The 15,389-nt window shown below is 46.2% G+C and overlaps 1 pseudogene across 1 annotated transcript; it reads right to left on the bottom strand.

Annotated features, from left to right (window-relative positions):
- Positions 1-10,271: 10,271 nt before the first annotated feature.
- Positions 10,272-15,061, bottom strand: LOC123138943 (uncharacterized; annotated as a pseudogene). The gene is made up of 3 exons (XR_006469417.1): positions 14,206-15,061; positions 11,923-11,932; positions 10,272-11,369 (listed from the first exon to the last, which is right to left on the bottom strand). The product of XR_006469417.1 is annotated as an uncharacterized protein (transcript).
- Positions 15,062-15,389: the final 328 nt, after the last annotated feature.

The following is a 15,389-nucleotide window of genomic DNA, read 5'->3' as shown; positions in this document are numbered from 1 at the left end:
TTCTTCAATATCTTATCAAGGTATGTGCTTTGTGAAAGACCTATGAGGCGTCTCAATCTATCCCTATAGATCTTGATGCCTAATATGTAAGCAGCTTCTCCAAGGTCCTTCATTGAAAAACACTTATTCAAGTAGGCCTTAATGCTGTCCAAAAGTTCAATATCATTTCCCATCAAAAGTATGTCATCTACATATAATATGAGAAATGCTACAGAGCTCCCACTCACTTTCTTGTAAACGCAGGCTTCTCCATAAGTCTGCATAAACCCAAACGCTTTGATCATCTCATCAAAGCGAATGTTCCAACTCCGAGATGCTTGCACCAACCCATAAATGGATCGCTGGAGCTTGCATACCTTGTTAGCATTCTCAGGATCGACAAAACCTTCCGGCTGCATCATATATAGTTCTTCCTTAAGATAGCCGTTAAGGAATGCGTTTTGACGTCCATTTGCCATATCTCATAATCATAGTATGCGGCAATTGCTAACATGATTCAGACGGACTTCAGCTTCGCTACGGGAGAGAAAGTCTCATTGTAGTCAACCCCTTAAACTTGCCGATAACCCTTAGCGACAAGTCGAGCTTTATAGATGGTAACATTACCATCTGCGTCCGTCTTCTTCTTAAAGATCCATTTGTTTTCTATCGCTTGCTGATCATCGGGCAAGTCTGTCAAAGTCCACATTTGTTTTCATACATGGATCCTATCTCGGATTGCATGGCTTCAAGCCATTTGTTGGAATCTGGGCCCACCATTGCTTCTTCATAGTTCGAAGGTTCACCGTTGTCTAACAACATGATTTACAGGACAGGGTTTCCATACCACTCTGGTGTGGAACGTGTCCTTGTGGACGTACGAAGTTCAGTAGTAACTTGATCCGAAGTACCTTGATCATCATCATTAACTTCCTCTTCAGTCGGTGCTTGGCACCACAAGAACATCTTCCTGAGCTGCGCTACTTACCGGTTCAAGAGGTAGTACTTCATCAAGTTCCACTTTCCTCCCACTTACTTCTTTCGAGAGAAACTCTTTCTCCAGAAAGGACCCGTTCTTGGCAACAAAGATCTTGCCTTCGGATCTAAGGTAGAAGGTATACCCAATGGTTTCCTTAGGGTATCCTATGAAGACGCATTTTTCCGACTTGGGTTCGAGCTTTTCAGGTTGAAGTTTCTTGACATAAGCATCGCATCCCCAAACTTTTAGAAACGACAGCTTAGGTTTCTTCCCAAGCCATAATTCATACGGTGTCGTCTCAACGGATTTAGATGGTGCCCTATTTAAAGTGAATGTAGCTGTCTCTAAAGCGTATCCCCAAAATGATAGCGGTAAATTAGTAAGAGACATCATAGACCGTACCATATCCAATAAAGTGCGATTACGATGTTCGGACACACCGTTACGCTGAGGTGTTCCAGGCGGCGTGAGTTGTGAAACGATTCCACATTTCCTTAAGTGCGTACCAAATTCGTGACTTAAATATTCTCCTCCACGATCTGATCGTAAGAACTTTATTTTTCGGTCACGTTGATTCTCTACCTCATTCTGAAATTCTTTGAACTTTTCAAAGGTCTCATACTTGTGTTTCATCAAGTAAACATACCCATATCTACTTAAGTCATCAGTGAGGGTGAGAACATAACGATAGCCACCGCGAGCCTCAACGCTCATTGGACCGCACACATCAGTATGTATAATTTCCAATAAGTTGGTTGCTCGCTCCATTGTTCCGGAGAACGGAGTCTTGATCATTTTACCCATGAGGCATGGTTCGCACGTGTCAAATGATTCGAAATCAAGAGACTCCAAAAGTCCATTTGTATGGAGCTTCTTCATGCGTTTGACACCAATGTGACCAAGGCGGCAGTGCCACGGATATGTGGGACTATCATTATCAATCTTACATCTTTTGGTATTCACACTATGAATATGTGTAACATCACGTTCGAGATTCATTAAGAATAAACCATTGACCAGCGGGGCATGACCATAAAACATATCTCTCATATAAATAGAATAGCCATTATTCTCAGATTTAAATGAGTACCCATCTCGTATTAAACGAGATCCAGATACAATGTTCATGCTCAAAGCTGGCACTAAATAACAATTATTGAGGTTTAAAACTAATCCCATAGGTAAATGTAGAGGTAGCGTGCCGATGGCGATCACATCGACCTTGGAACCATTCCCGACGCGCATCGTCACCTCGTCCTTCGCCAGTCTCCGCTTATTCCACAGCTCCTGTTTTGAGTTACAAATATGAGCAACCGCACCGGTATCAAATACCAAGGAGCTACTACGAGTACTGGTAAGGTACACATCAATTACATGTATATCACATATACCTTTGGTGTTGCCGGCCTTCTTGTCCGCTAAGTACTTGGGGCAGTTCCGCTTCGAGTGACCCTTCCCTTTGCAATAAAAGCACTCAGTCTTAGGCTTGGGTCCATTCTCTGGCTTCTTCCCGGCAACTGGCTTACCGGGCGCGGCAACTCCCTTGCCGTCTTACTTGAAGTTCTTTTTACCCTTGCCTTTCTTGAAACTAGTGGTTTTATTGACCATCAACACTTGATGTTCCTTTTTGATTTCCACCTCCACTGATTTCAACATTAAAAATACTTCAGGAATGGTTTTCACCATCCCCTGCATATTATAGTTCATCACAAAGCTCTTGTAGCTAGGTGGGAGCGACTGAAGGATTCTGTCAATGACCGGCTCGTCCAGGAGGTTAATGTCCAGCTGGGACAAGCGGTTGTGCAACCCAGACATTTTGAATATGTGCTCAGTGACAGAACTATTTTCCTCCATCTTACAACTGTAGAACTTGTCGGAGACTTCATATCTCTCGACCTAGGCATGAGCTTGGAAAACCATTTTCAGCTCTTCGAACATCTCATATGCTCCGTGTTGCTCAAAACACTTTGGAGCCCCAGTTCTAAGCTGTAAAGCATGCCACACTGAACGAGGGAGTAATCATCAGCACGTGACTGCCAAGTGTTCATAACGTCTTGGTTCTCTGGGATGGGTGCTTCACCTAGCGGTGCTTCTAGGAATATGCTTTCTTGGCAGTTATGAGGACGATCCTCAGGTTCCGGACCCAGTCCGTATAGTTGCTGCCATCATCTTTCAGCTTGGTTTTCTCTAGGAACGCGTTGAAGTTGAGGTTGACATGAGCGTTGGCCATTTGATCTACAAGACATTTTGCAAAGGTTTTTAGACTAAGTTCATAATAATTAAGTTCATATAATCAAATTATTTAATGAACTCCCACTCAGATTAGACATCCCTCTAGTCATCTAAGTGATACATGATCCGACTCAACTAGACCGTGTCCGATCATCACGTGAGACGGACTAGTCATCATCGGTGAACATCTCCATGTTGATCGTATCTTCCATACGACTCATGTTTGACCTTTCGGTCTCTTGTGTTCTGAGGCCATGTCTGTACATGCTAGGCTCGTCAAGTCAATCTAAGTGTTTTGCATGTGTAAATCTGTCTTACACCCGTTGTATGTGGACGTTGGAATCTATCACACCCGATCATCACGTGGTGCTTCAAAACAACGAACTTTCGCAACGGCGCACAGTTAGGGGGAACACTTTCTTGAAATTATTACGAGGGATCATCTTATTTACTACCGTCGTTCTAAGCAAATAAGATGCAAAAACATGATAAACATCACATGCAATCAAATAGTGACATGATATGGCCAATATCATATTGCTCCTTTGATCTCCATCTTCGGGGCGCCATGATCATCTTCGTCGCCGGCATGACACCATGATCTCCATCATCATGATCTCCATCATCATGTCTCCATGAAGTTGTTCGCGAACTATTACTTCTACTACTATGGCTAACGGTTTAGCAATAAAGTAAAGTAATTACATGTCATTTATTCATTGACACGCAGGTCATACAATAATTAAGACAACTCCTATGGCTCCTGCCGGTTGTCATACTCATCGACATGCAAGTCGTGATTCCTATTACAAGAACGTGATCTCATACATCACATATATATCATTCATCACAACCTTTTGGCCATATCACATCACAAGGCATATGCTGCAAAAACAAGTTAGACGTCCTCTAATTGTTGTTGCATGTTTTTACATGGCTGCAATAGGGTTCTAGCAAGAAAGTTTCTTACCTACATAAAAAGCCACAACGTGATATGCCAATTTCTATTTACCCTTCATAAGGACCCTTTTCATCGAATCCGATCCAACTAAAATGGGAGAGACAGACACCCGCTAGCCACCTTATGCAACTAGTGCATGTCAGTCGGTGGAACCTGTCTCACGTAAGCGTACATGTAAGGTCGGTCCGGGCCGCTTCATCCCACAATGCCGCCGAAACAAGATAAGACTAGTAGTGGCAAGAAAATTGACAACATCTACGCCCACAACAAATTTGTGTTCTACTTGTGCAAAGAAACTATGCATAGACCTAGCTCATGATGCCACTGTTGGGGAACGTTGCAGAAAATCAAAATTTTCTACGCTTCACCAAGATCAATCTATGGAGCCATCTAGCAACAAGAGAGAGGAGTGCATCTACATACCCTTGTAGATCGTGAGCGAAAGCATTCAAGAGAACGGGTTTGAGGGAGTCGTACTCGTCGTGATCCAAATTACCGAAGATCCTAGTGCTGAACGGACATCACCTCCGCGTTCAACACACGTACGGTTGGGGAAGACGTCTCCTCCTTCTTGATCCAGCAAGGGGGAAGGAGAGGTTGATGGAGATCCAGTAGCACGACAGCGTGGTGGTGGAAGCAGCAGTGATCTCGGCAGGGCTTCGCCAAGCTCAGCGAGAGGGAGAGGTGGTATAGGGGGAGAGGGAGGCGCCATGGACTAGGGTGCGGCTGCCCTCCCTCCCCCCTATTTATATAGGGGGCCTAGGGGGTGCGCCGGCCCCTAGAGATCCCATCTCAAGGGGGGGGGCTAGGGGAGGGGCACTTGCCCCCCAAGTCAAGTGGAGCGCCCCCCACCCCTAGGGTTTCCAACCCTAGGCGTAGGGGAGGCCCAAGGGGGGCGCACCAGCCCACCAGGGGCTGGTTCCCTTCCCTCTTCAGCCCACGGGGCCCTCCGGGATAGGTGGGCCTACCCCTTGGACCCCCGAGACCCTTACGCTGGTCCCGGTACAATACCGGTGACCCTCGAAACTTTCCCGATGGCCGAAACTGGACTTCCTATATACAATTCTTCACCTCTGGACCATTCCTGAACTCCTCGTGACATCCGGGATCTCATCCGGGACTCCGAACAGCTTTCAAGTTACCGCATACTAATATCTCTACAACCCTAGTGTCACCGAACCTTAAGTGTGTAGACCCTACGAGTTCGGGAATCACGTAGACATGACCGAGACAGCTCTCCGGCCAATAACCAACAGCGGGATCTGGATACCCATGTTGGCTCCCACATGTTCCACGATGATCTCATCGGATGAACCACGATGTCGAGGATTCAAGTAATCCCGTATACAATTCCCTTTGTCAATCGGTACGTTACTTGCCCGAGATTCGATCGTCGGTATCCCAATACCTCATTCAATCTCGTTACCGGCAAGTCACTTTACTCGTACCGTAATGCATGATCCTGTGACCAAACACTTGGTCACATTGAGCTCATTATGATGATGCATTACCGAGTGGGCCCAGAGATACCTCTCCGTCATACGGAGTGACAAATCCTAGTCTCGATCCGTGTCAACCCAACAGATACTTCCGGGGATACCCGTAGTATACCTTTATAGTCACCCAGTTACGTTGTGACGTTTGGTACACCCAAAGCACTCCTACGGTATCCGGGAGTTACACGATCTCATGGTCTAAGGAAAAGATACTTGACATTGGAAAAGCTCTAGCAAACAAACTACACGATCTTGTGCTATGCTTACGATTGGGTCTTGTCCATCACATCATTCTCCCAATGATGTGATCCCGTTATCAATGACATCCAATGTCCATAGTCAGGAAACCATGACTATCAATTGATCAAAGAGCTAGTCAACTAGAGGCTTACTAGGGACATGTTGTGGTCTATGTATTCACACATGTATTACGATTTTCGGATAACACAATTATAGCATGAATAATAGACAATTATCATGAACAAGGAAATATAATAATAATCCTTTTATTATTGCCTCTAGGGCATATTTCCAACATATGTGTCCTTTCCCCTCTCGGTGGCTGCATCAAAGCGGACACCGCTGTTTTTGTTGGTGCTCTTTTGATCTTGGGCGATCGTGTAAAATGTATTCCCATTTATCTCGTATCCTTTCCAAATCATAACAGTCGAAGATGGTCCCCTGGACAACGAGTACAGCTCATCACAAACAGTGTTTTCATCTCTGAGACGTATTTCGAACCAACTGCTGAAAGTCCTGATGTGTTCACATGTAATCCAGTTGTCGCACTGCTCCGGGTGTTTGGAGCGCAGACTGTTCTTGTGTTCATCGACATAAGGGGTCACTAAGGTAGAGTTCTGTAGAACTGTGCAGTGTGCTTGAGACCAAGAATATCCGTCCCTGCATATTATTGTCTCCCCTCCAAGCGTGCCTTTTCCAGTCAGTCTCCCCTCATACCGCGATTTAGAGAGACCTATCTTCTTAAGGTCAGGAATGAAGTCAACACAAAACCCAATGACATCCTCTGTTTGATGGCCCATGGAGATGCTTCCTTCTGGCCTAGTGTGGTTACGGACGTATTTCTTTAGGACTCCCATGAACCTCTCAAAGGGGTACATATTGTGTAGAAATATGGGGCCCAAAATGACAATCTCGTCAACTAGATGAACTAGGACGTGCGTCATGATATTGAAGAAGGATGGTGGGAACACCAGCTCGAAACTGACAAGACATTGCACCACATCACTCCTTAGCGTTGGTATGATTTCTGGATCGATCACCTTCTAAGAGATTGCATTGAGGAATGCACATAGCTTCACAATGGCTAATCGGACGTTTTCCGGTAGAAGCCCCCTCAATGCAACCGGAAGCAGTTGTGTCATAATCACGTGGCAGTCATGAGACTTTAGGTTCTGAAACTTTTTCTCTGCCATATTTATTATTCCCTTTATATTCGACGAGAAGCCAGTCGGGACCTTCATACTAAGCAGGCATTCAAAGAAGATTTTCTTCTCTTCTTTGGTAAGAGCGTAGCTGGCAGGACCTTCATACTGCTTTGGAGGCATGCCATCTTTTTCGTGCAAACATTGCAGGTCCTCCCATGCCTCAGCTGTATCTTTTGTCTTCTCATACACACCCAAGAAGCCTAGCAGGTTGACGCAAAGGTTCTTCGTCACGTGCATCACGTCGATCAAAGAGCGGAACTCTAGGTCTTTCCAGTAGGGTAGGTCCCAAAATATAGATTTCTTCTTCCACATGGGTGCGTGTCCCCCAGCGTCACTCGGAACAGCTAGTCCGTCGGGACTCTTTCCAAAGATTACGTGTAAATCATTGACCATAGCAAGTACGTGATCACCGGTACGCATGGTGGGCTTCTTCCGGTGATCTGCCTCGCCTTTGAAATGCTTGCCTTTCTTTTGACATTGATGGTTGGTCGGAAGAAATCAACGATGGCCCAGGTACACATTCTTCCTGCAGCTTCCCAGGTATATACTTTCGGTGTCAGCTAAACAGTGCGTGTATGCGTGGTATCCCTTGTTTGTCTGTCCTGAAAGGTTACCGAGAGCGGGCCAATCGTTGATGGTTACAAACAGCAATGCGTGCAGGTTAAATTCCTCCTATTTGTGCTCATCCCATGCATGTACACCGTTTCCATTCCACAGCTGTAAAAGTTCTTCAACTAATGGCCTTAGGTAAACATCAATGTCGTTGCCGGGTTGCTTAGGGCCTTGGATGAGAACTGGCATCATAATGAACTTCCGCTTCATGCACATCCAAGGAGGAAGGTTATACATACAGAGTCACGGGCCAGGTGCTGTGATTGATGCTGTGCTCCCCGAAAGGATTAATGGCTTCCGCGCTTAAACCAAACCATACGTTCCTTGGGTCACGTGCAAACTCATCCCAGTACTCTCTCTCGATTTTTCTCCACTGCAACCCGTCAGCGGGTGGTCTTAACTTCCCGTCTTTCTTACGGTCCTCACTGTGCCATCGCATCAACTTGGCATGCTCTTTGTTTCTGAACAGTCGCTTCAACCGTGGTATTATAGGAGCATACCACATCACCTTCGCAGGAACTCTCTTCCTGCGGGGCTCGCTGTCAACATCACCAGGGTCATCTCGTCTGATCTTATACTGCAATGCACCGCATACCGGGCATGCGTTCAAATCCTCGTATGCATCGCGGTAGAGGATACAGTCATTAGGGCATGCATGTATCCTCTGCACCTCCAATCCTAGAGGGCATACTACCTTCTTTGCTGCGTACGTACTGTCGGGCAATTCATTATCCTTTGGAAGCTTCTTCTTCAATATTTTCAGTAGCTTCTCAAATCCTTTGTCAGGCACAACATTATCTGCCTTCCACTGCAGCAATTCTAGTACGGTACCCAACTTTGTGTTGCCATCTTCACAATTGGGGTACAACTTTTTTTTGTGATCCTCTAACATGCGATCGAACTTCAGCTTCTCCTTTTGACTTTCACATTGCGTCCTTGCATCGACAATGACCGGCGGAGATCATCATCAGGCACATCATCTGGTTTCTCTTGATCTTCAGCAGCTTCCCCCGTTGCAGCATCATCGGGCACATCGTCTGGTTCCTCTTGATCTTCAGCAGCTCCCCCCGTTGCAGCATCACCGTATTCAGGGGGCACATAGTTGTCATCGTCCTCTTCTTCTTCGCCGTCTTCCATCATAACCCCTATTTCTTTGTGCCTCGTCCAAACATTATAGTGTGGCATGAAACCCTTGTAAAGCAGGTGGGTGTGAAGGATTTTCCGGTCAGAGTAAGACTTCGTATTCCCACATTTACTGCATGGACAACACATAAAACCATTTTGCTTGTTTGCCTCAGCCACTTCGAGAAAAATATGCACACCCTTAATGTACTTGGAGGTGTGTCTCTCACCATACATCCATTGCCGGTTCATCTGCATGCATTACATACAATTATGTGTGTCAAAACTAAGAAAATCAGACAAATATCTATCTAAAGTAAGAAAATCAGACAAGTATCATAAAGAAGATAAGAACAAGAGGCTCACCACGGTGGTGCCGCCGACGAGATCGGCGCGGGCGATCAACGACGGTGAAAACGGGGATGGGGCGTGACGGAACCCTAAATCTAGACAAATCTCGAAAAAAATGGAGCTCCTAGGTCGAGCTTCGAGAGGAGAAAGCTTAACTAGTGTGGCTCGGGCATTTCATCGAACACCTCATGTGCATAGGAGGTGAACTAGAGCACCCAAATGCCCTCTCCTCGCCGGATTGAAAAAACAGAGCACTGTGGAGTGCTCTGCCACGGCGGTGGGTATATATAGGCAAGTTATTTGTCCCGGTTCGTGGCATGAACCGGGACTAAAGCCACCCCTTCTGTTCCGATTCATGCCATGAACCGGGACCAATGGTTGTGGGCCAGCAGCGAGGACCATTGGTCTCGGTTCGTGGCTCGAACCGAGACAAATGGTTCTATACGAACCGGGACCAATGCCCACGAGGCCCCGGCCGGCCCCCCTGGGCTCATGAACCGGGTCTAATACCCCCCATTGGTCCTGGTTCTTGAAGAACCGGGACTAATGGGCTGGCCAGCAGCGAACGGTAGCCCTGTTTTCTACTAGTGTATGTGGACGCCCACCCATCTCCGCCTCCAATTCTTTGCCATCCACCACAATATCAGCATCGGTGACACCGCCTCTCGCACCCCAATCCTCGACTAAATCGACAATTTCCGACCGTTACACAGTGCCTTCTCACTTTAGACCACACCGGTAAGCTGAATCACTTGGTTGGGCTGGAAGCGAGATATGAAAAATCACTAATGCGGTATAATTGGCCACACTGCTTTTGTCGAAAATTAATAAATGAAAGAAAACCATGCCCCTTGCAATTGAATTGAGATCCTTCCTCATTGTTGTATTGATGGAAGCTTCTATGAAAATGTATATTAGCGTTTCCTTTGCTCCGACCCCGCAAATGCACCAGCGTGACCAGCCTACACAATCATATGAGGCGTCGCTGATCTGCACACATAATGATAATGGATAACTAATTAAGCGCGAGCAGAAATATTTATCTGTTCTCGTGGATTGTGGTCACAACGATCAGATCGATGCAAGTCACAACATTCAAGCTGGACAAACCTTGCATTGCTTTTGCACAAATTCTCATAATTTACATCATGGTAGTACAACTCAGACTGCACAACAACACACTTTATGGCGTGCACAATCTCCAAGACATCTTACTTGCCGGGGACAAAGTTGGTGGCGAACGCCCAGGCGTTGTTGTTGACGGGGTCAGAGATGTGGTCAGTGAGGTTCTCTAGTGGTCCCTTGCCCGTGACGATAGCTTGGACAAAGAAGCCGAACATTGAGAACATGGCGAGGCGACCATTCTTAATCTCCTTCACCTTGAGCTCGACGAATGCCTCGGGATCGTCGGCTAGGCCGAGAGGGTCGAAGCTGCCTCCTGGGTATAGTGGGTCGACGATCTCGCCAAGTGGGCCGCCGGCAACGCGGTACCCCTCGACCGCACCCATGAGCACGACTTGGCATGCCCAAATAGCTAGGATGCTTTGCGCGTGCACAAGGCTGGGATTGCCGAGGTAGTCAAGACCACCCTCACTAAAGATCTGGGAGCCGGCCTTGAACCAAACGGCCTCGCCAAACTTGACGCCATTGCGGGCGAGCAACTCAGGGAAGACACAACCAAGTGCCCCAAGCATGGCCCAACGACAGTGGATCTCCTCCAGCTCCCGGTTCTTGGAGAAGGTCTCCGGGTCAGCCGAAAGTCCAGCAGTATCCCAACCATAATCGCCAGGGAACTCACCGGTGAGGTAGCTTGGGGGCTCACCAGAGAGTGGGCCGAGGTACAACACACGGTCGGCACCGTACCATGGGCTGCCAGAGGAAACCTGCTTCGCCTTCGCTGCAGTCTTGCGCATGGTGACGCGGGCCTCGCGGAAGAGAGCCGATGACGACACGTTCTTCACCGCCTTGCCGGCAAAGGTTGAGGAGGAGAGGGACATGGTGGTGGTCGCCATTGGAAGGCTGATAAAAGTGTCTGCTGTATTGATTCTCCAAGAGATGAGTGAGTGTGGAGATGCCTTGATATGAGAGGGGGAGAGGCTACTTAAGGCATCGATTTTTGTGTGTAAGCTGACAAGATAAAGATGGATAGGGAGAAAAATCTGGAGCTTCGATACCATTGGTGCTGCAGAAATCTGTTGTTCTCAGAACACTTGGCACGTCCTGAGCCAGGAAATGTTATCGCCGTGAGCTTGTGGCTAGAAATAGCTGTGACTAGGATCTCCTTGGAGACAGCTAATTTGATCAAGTGTGCGAGTGAGATCTGCAGGGTTCGCATGCACTAGGATGCATCCCGCATCGTTATACCGCGCGCACTCTGGTGAGATGTTGTCCTCACGTATCTTTTAGCGTTCAGAAAATTCAAAATAGGATGCACCATCTCATCCTAGTAAACGGTCACATTATTGGGCAAATTCCATACATCAAGCTAGATATACCCATTTTTACTCTAATGAAGATTGTAGTTCCATCTTCTTTTTTTGCCCTATGAACGCACACACGCACGCCCTATCCATATGAGCACTTCCGAGAGACTGAGGGCATATTATATTGAGATTTTACAAAGTCACCGTAGGCGCCTCATAGTCAACGGGAATGTCTCCTCCCACTGAACGCGCATCACCGAAAATCCTAAAATAAATCCAGGATAAATACAAGCACCAGGACTTGAACCCTGGTGATGGATACCATTGTCCACCTAACCATCCAACCACAAGTTGGTTCGCTTAATTGTCATTCTACTGATAAGTAAATTAATTTCTTCCCAAATTAAATTTGCATGATCTATATGTTTAGATTAAAGTAGAGACTCATCATACGGCCATAGAAAAAAATTTATGTTTGATAAAAAAACAAGACTACTAATTTTAACCCTCAAAGAAAATGCTTCCCTTTTCGTTGTAAATCTTGAAAACAAATGAAGTGCCTTACATTACCACATAGATTGGGAAAATGAATCGATGGAGACGATTACTCATGAAACTAATGTTAGTTTAAGGTTTCATTTCCCAAATTTATGGGACAACACACATATTTACAACTTCGTTTTTAATCTGAGCCTAGATGACTCCAAATAAATTGCATGCATGTGATTACACGTAATATTATTGTTTCACTATATTGCAAATATATATTCAGATACCTCGAAATCTCAGTGCTTATTAAATTTCATCAACATGCTTATAATTTTCACATATAATTATGTATGTTTGATTTTTATATGTTTAGAACTTCAAGTTCGGCAGGAATCTGATAAACAAGCACAAGTTGTAGTTCTCTATAGGGCAAATCTTAGCGTTTGCGCCCCCCCCCCCCCCCCCCCCCCCCCCCCCCCAAACAAATGGCGTTCATTGTAATGCCACCATATCTTTCTGTTTTGATGATGATCATGCAACAACAGTTATATTGTGCAAAATTTATTTATTTACAATATTTTGGTAGATACCTTTTGTAAAAGTACATTTTAATGTCTATGTACTCCTGTATGCTTTCCGAAGAATAACAATAGTTTTTGATTTGTTTATAATAAAATTACTTCACCACAGTGATGTTGTCTTTTCACTTCAGACAACAACATCCCGGTGGCGAGTCGAACCACATGGCTCTGGGCCATGGTGCGCTTTGGGGAGTTTTTCCTATGAAACTACTACATGGATGACACTGGCTGCCCGAACTCCACATGATGCAAGAATGAACTGTGCTATCTACTTTTGCTCTAATGCATGGACGACTTGATGTGTAGCGTCGTGCGGTGATCGTCCAATATCTGTTGTGTGTGTGTAGCATCGCTTTTTTTTTATGATAGCAAGGAGCGGGTGCTTGAAATATATACTGGAGACAAAGGAGGTTGAAGGCTTTGCTACGGGTGGTTGGGTTTGGGGGAGGGCAATTAGTTGGGGTAGATACCATATTGGACTCTCTCTTATTGATGTTACATGCTATGATTGAGGCAATGTATCGGGTGAAAACGATCAACATTAGTTGTGTGGTGAAATTGGGTATGATAATAACATGATTGGTTCAAGCACTGCATCAACATAAAAACATCTAGGAGTTTGGTAGTTGATTTGCATTTGCTGAAAGAATAGTATGGTAGGTTTAGGGGCAGCAAAACATCAGGCAAAAGTGGTGATCATGACATGTGACATGGGGATGATCATATATGATGCAATGATGTTCTAGCTGTCAGGTTTGGACCGGGCTTAATTTGGCTTCATATACTATAGACCTACTTGCATTCATCTTTGGATTAACTAAGAAAGTAACAATGGGTGCTTTTATGACAGGTTTGATAAATTTGAAGTAATAAAATGAAAACGTGGCGAGACAACCATTATTGATTACTAGATCAATGTGTATGTGTCTTTAAATTGTCCAAATCATAAAGTAAAAAATGCAGACAGTTCCACAAAATCATTGATGCAGTATAATTGGACACACTCTGTTTTGTTGTAAATTATGAAAAGAAAATAAATCATGGCCCTTGCAACTGAGCGAGATGAATAGAGATCACTTCAGATGGTTGCCTTGATCAAAGGCATGGAGAGTAAACACGAAACCGAAATCTTCAATGAAAAATATATATACTAGTGTTTCCCTCGTTCAGGCTCCACAAATTTAAGGACACACACGATCCTATAAGTTGTCACTCATCTGAGCATAATATGATACTTCCTCTATCAGAAATTTACTTGTGGCTCAAACGGATGTATTTTAGTGCCAGACACATCCGTCTGTCCGCCCTTTGAGTGACAAGTAATTCCGAACCCAGGAAGTAATAGTTAATTAAGCACGTGACAAAGTATTTATTTGTTTCAGCGAGGCCGACAAATCTTGCAAGTCACAACAATGAAGGCGGACAAATCTTGCACTGTTTTCGCACAAAATTCTCATAATATACATCGTGGGTAGTACAACTCAAACCACACAACAACATGCTCCGTGGTATGCACAATCTTTAAGACATCTTACTTGCCGGGGACAAAGTTGGTGGCAAACGCCCATGCGTTGTTGTTGACTGGGTCAGCGATGTGGTCAGCGAGGTTCTCAAGTGGGCCCTTGCCCGTGACGATAGCTTGGACAAAGAAGCCGGACATTGAGAACATGGCGAGGCGCCCGTTCTTGATCTCCTTCACCTTGAGCTCGGCGAACGCCTCGGGGTCGTCGGCTAGAACGAGAGGGTCGAAGCTGCCTGCTGGGTATAGTGGGTCGACGATCTCACCGAGTGGGCCGCTGACAATGCAGTACCCCTCGACGGCACCCATGAGCACGACCTGGCATGCCCAAATAGTTAGGATGCTTTGCGCGTGCACAAGGCTGGGGTTGCCGAGGTAGTCGAGACCACCCTCACTAAAGATCTGGGAGCCGGCCTTGAACCAAACGGCCTCGCCAAACTTGACGCCATTGCGGGCCAGGGAAAACGCAACCAAGTGCCCCAAGCATGGCCCAACAACAGTGGATCACCTCTAGCTCCCGGTTCTTGGAGAAGGTCTCCGGGTCAGCTGAAAGTCCGGCAGTGTCCTAACCATAATCACCAGTGAACTCACCCGTGAGGTAGCTCGGGGGCTCACCGGAGAGTGGGCCGAGGTACAACACATGGTCGGCGCCGTACCATGGGCTGCCAGAGGAAATCTGTTTCGCCTTCGCCGCAGTCTTGCTCATGGTGACGCGGGCTTCACCGAAGAGAGCCGATGACGACACGTTCTTCGCCGCCTTGCCGGCAAAGGTCGAGGAGGAGAGGGACATGGTGGTGGTCGCCATTGGAAGGCTGAGCAAAGTGTCGGCTGTATGGGTTCTACAAGAGATGAGTGAGTGTGGAGATGCCTTGATATGAGAGGGAAGGTGGCTACTTATGGCAACGGACGTGGCATAGCGCATCGATTTGGTGTGTAAGCTGACAACACAAAGATGGATAGGGAGAAAAATCTGCAGCTTCGATGCCATTGGTGCTGCACCAATCTCTTGTTCTCAGAACACTTGGCGCAATGGGAGCCAGGAAATGTTATCGCCGTGAGCTTGTGGCTATAAGTAGCTGTGACTAGGATCTCCTTGGAGACAGCTGATTGGATCAAGTGTATGAGTGAGATCTGCAGGTTGGCATGCACGAGAAAGCATCGCGCAACGTTATACCGCGCGCACTCTGGTGAGCTGTTGTC

This window comes from Triticum aestivum, chromosome 6B (assembly GCF_018294505.1).
Source record: "Triticum aestivum cultivar Chinese Spring chromosome 6B, IWGSC CS RefSeq v2.1, whole genome shotgun sequence".
In the NCBI taxonomy this organism is placed as follows: domain Eukaryota; kingdom Viridiplantae; phylum Streptophyta; class Magnoliopsida; order Poales; family Poaceae; genus Triticum; species Triticum aestivum.
The sequence above is the reverse complement of the archived record's forward strand: the minus strand, read 5'-3'. Positions and strand labels throughout refer to the sequence as shown.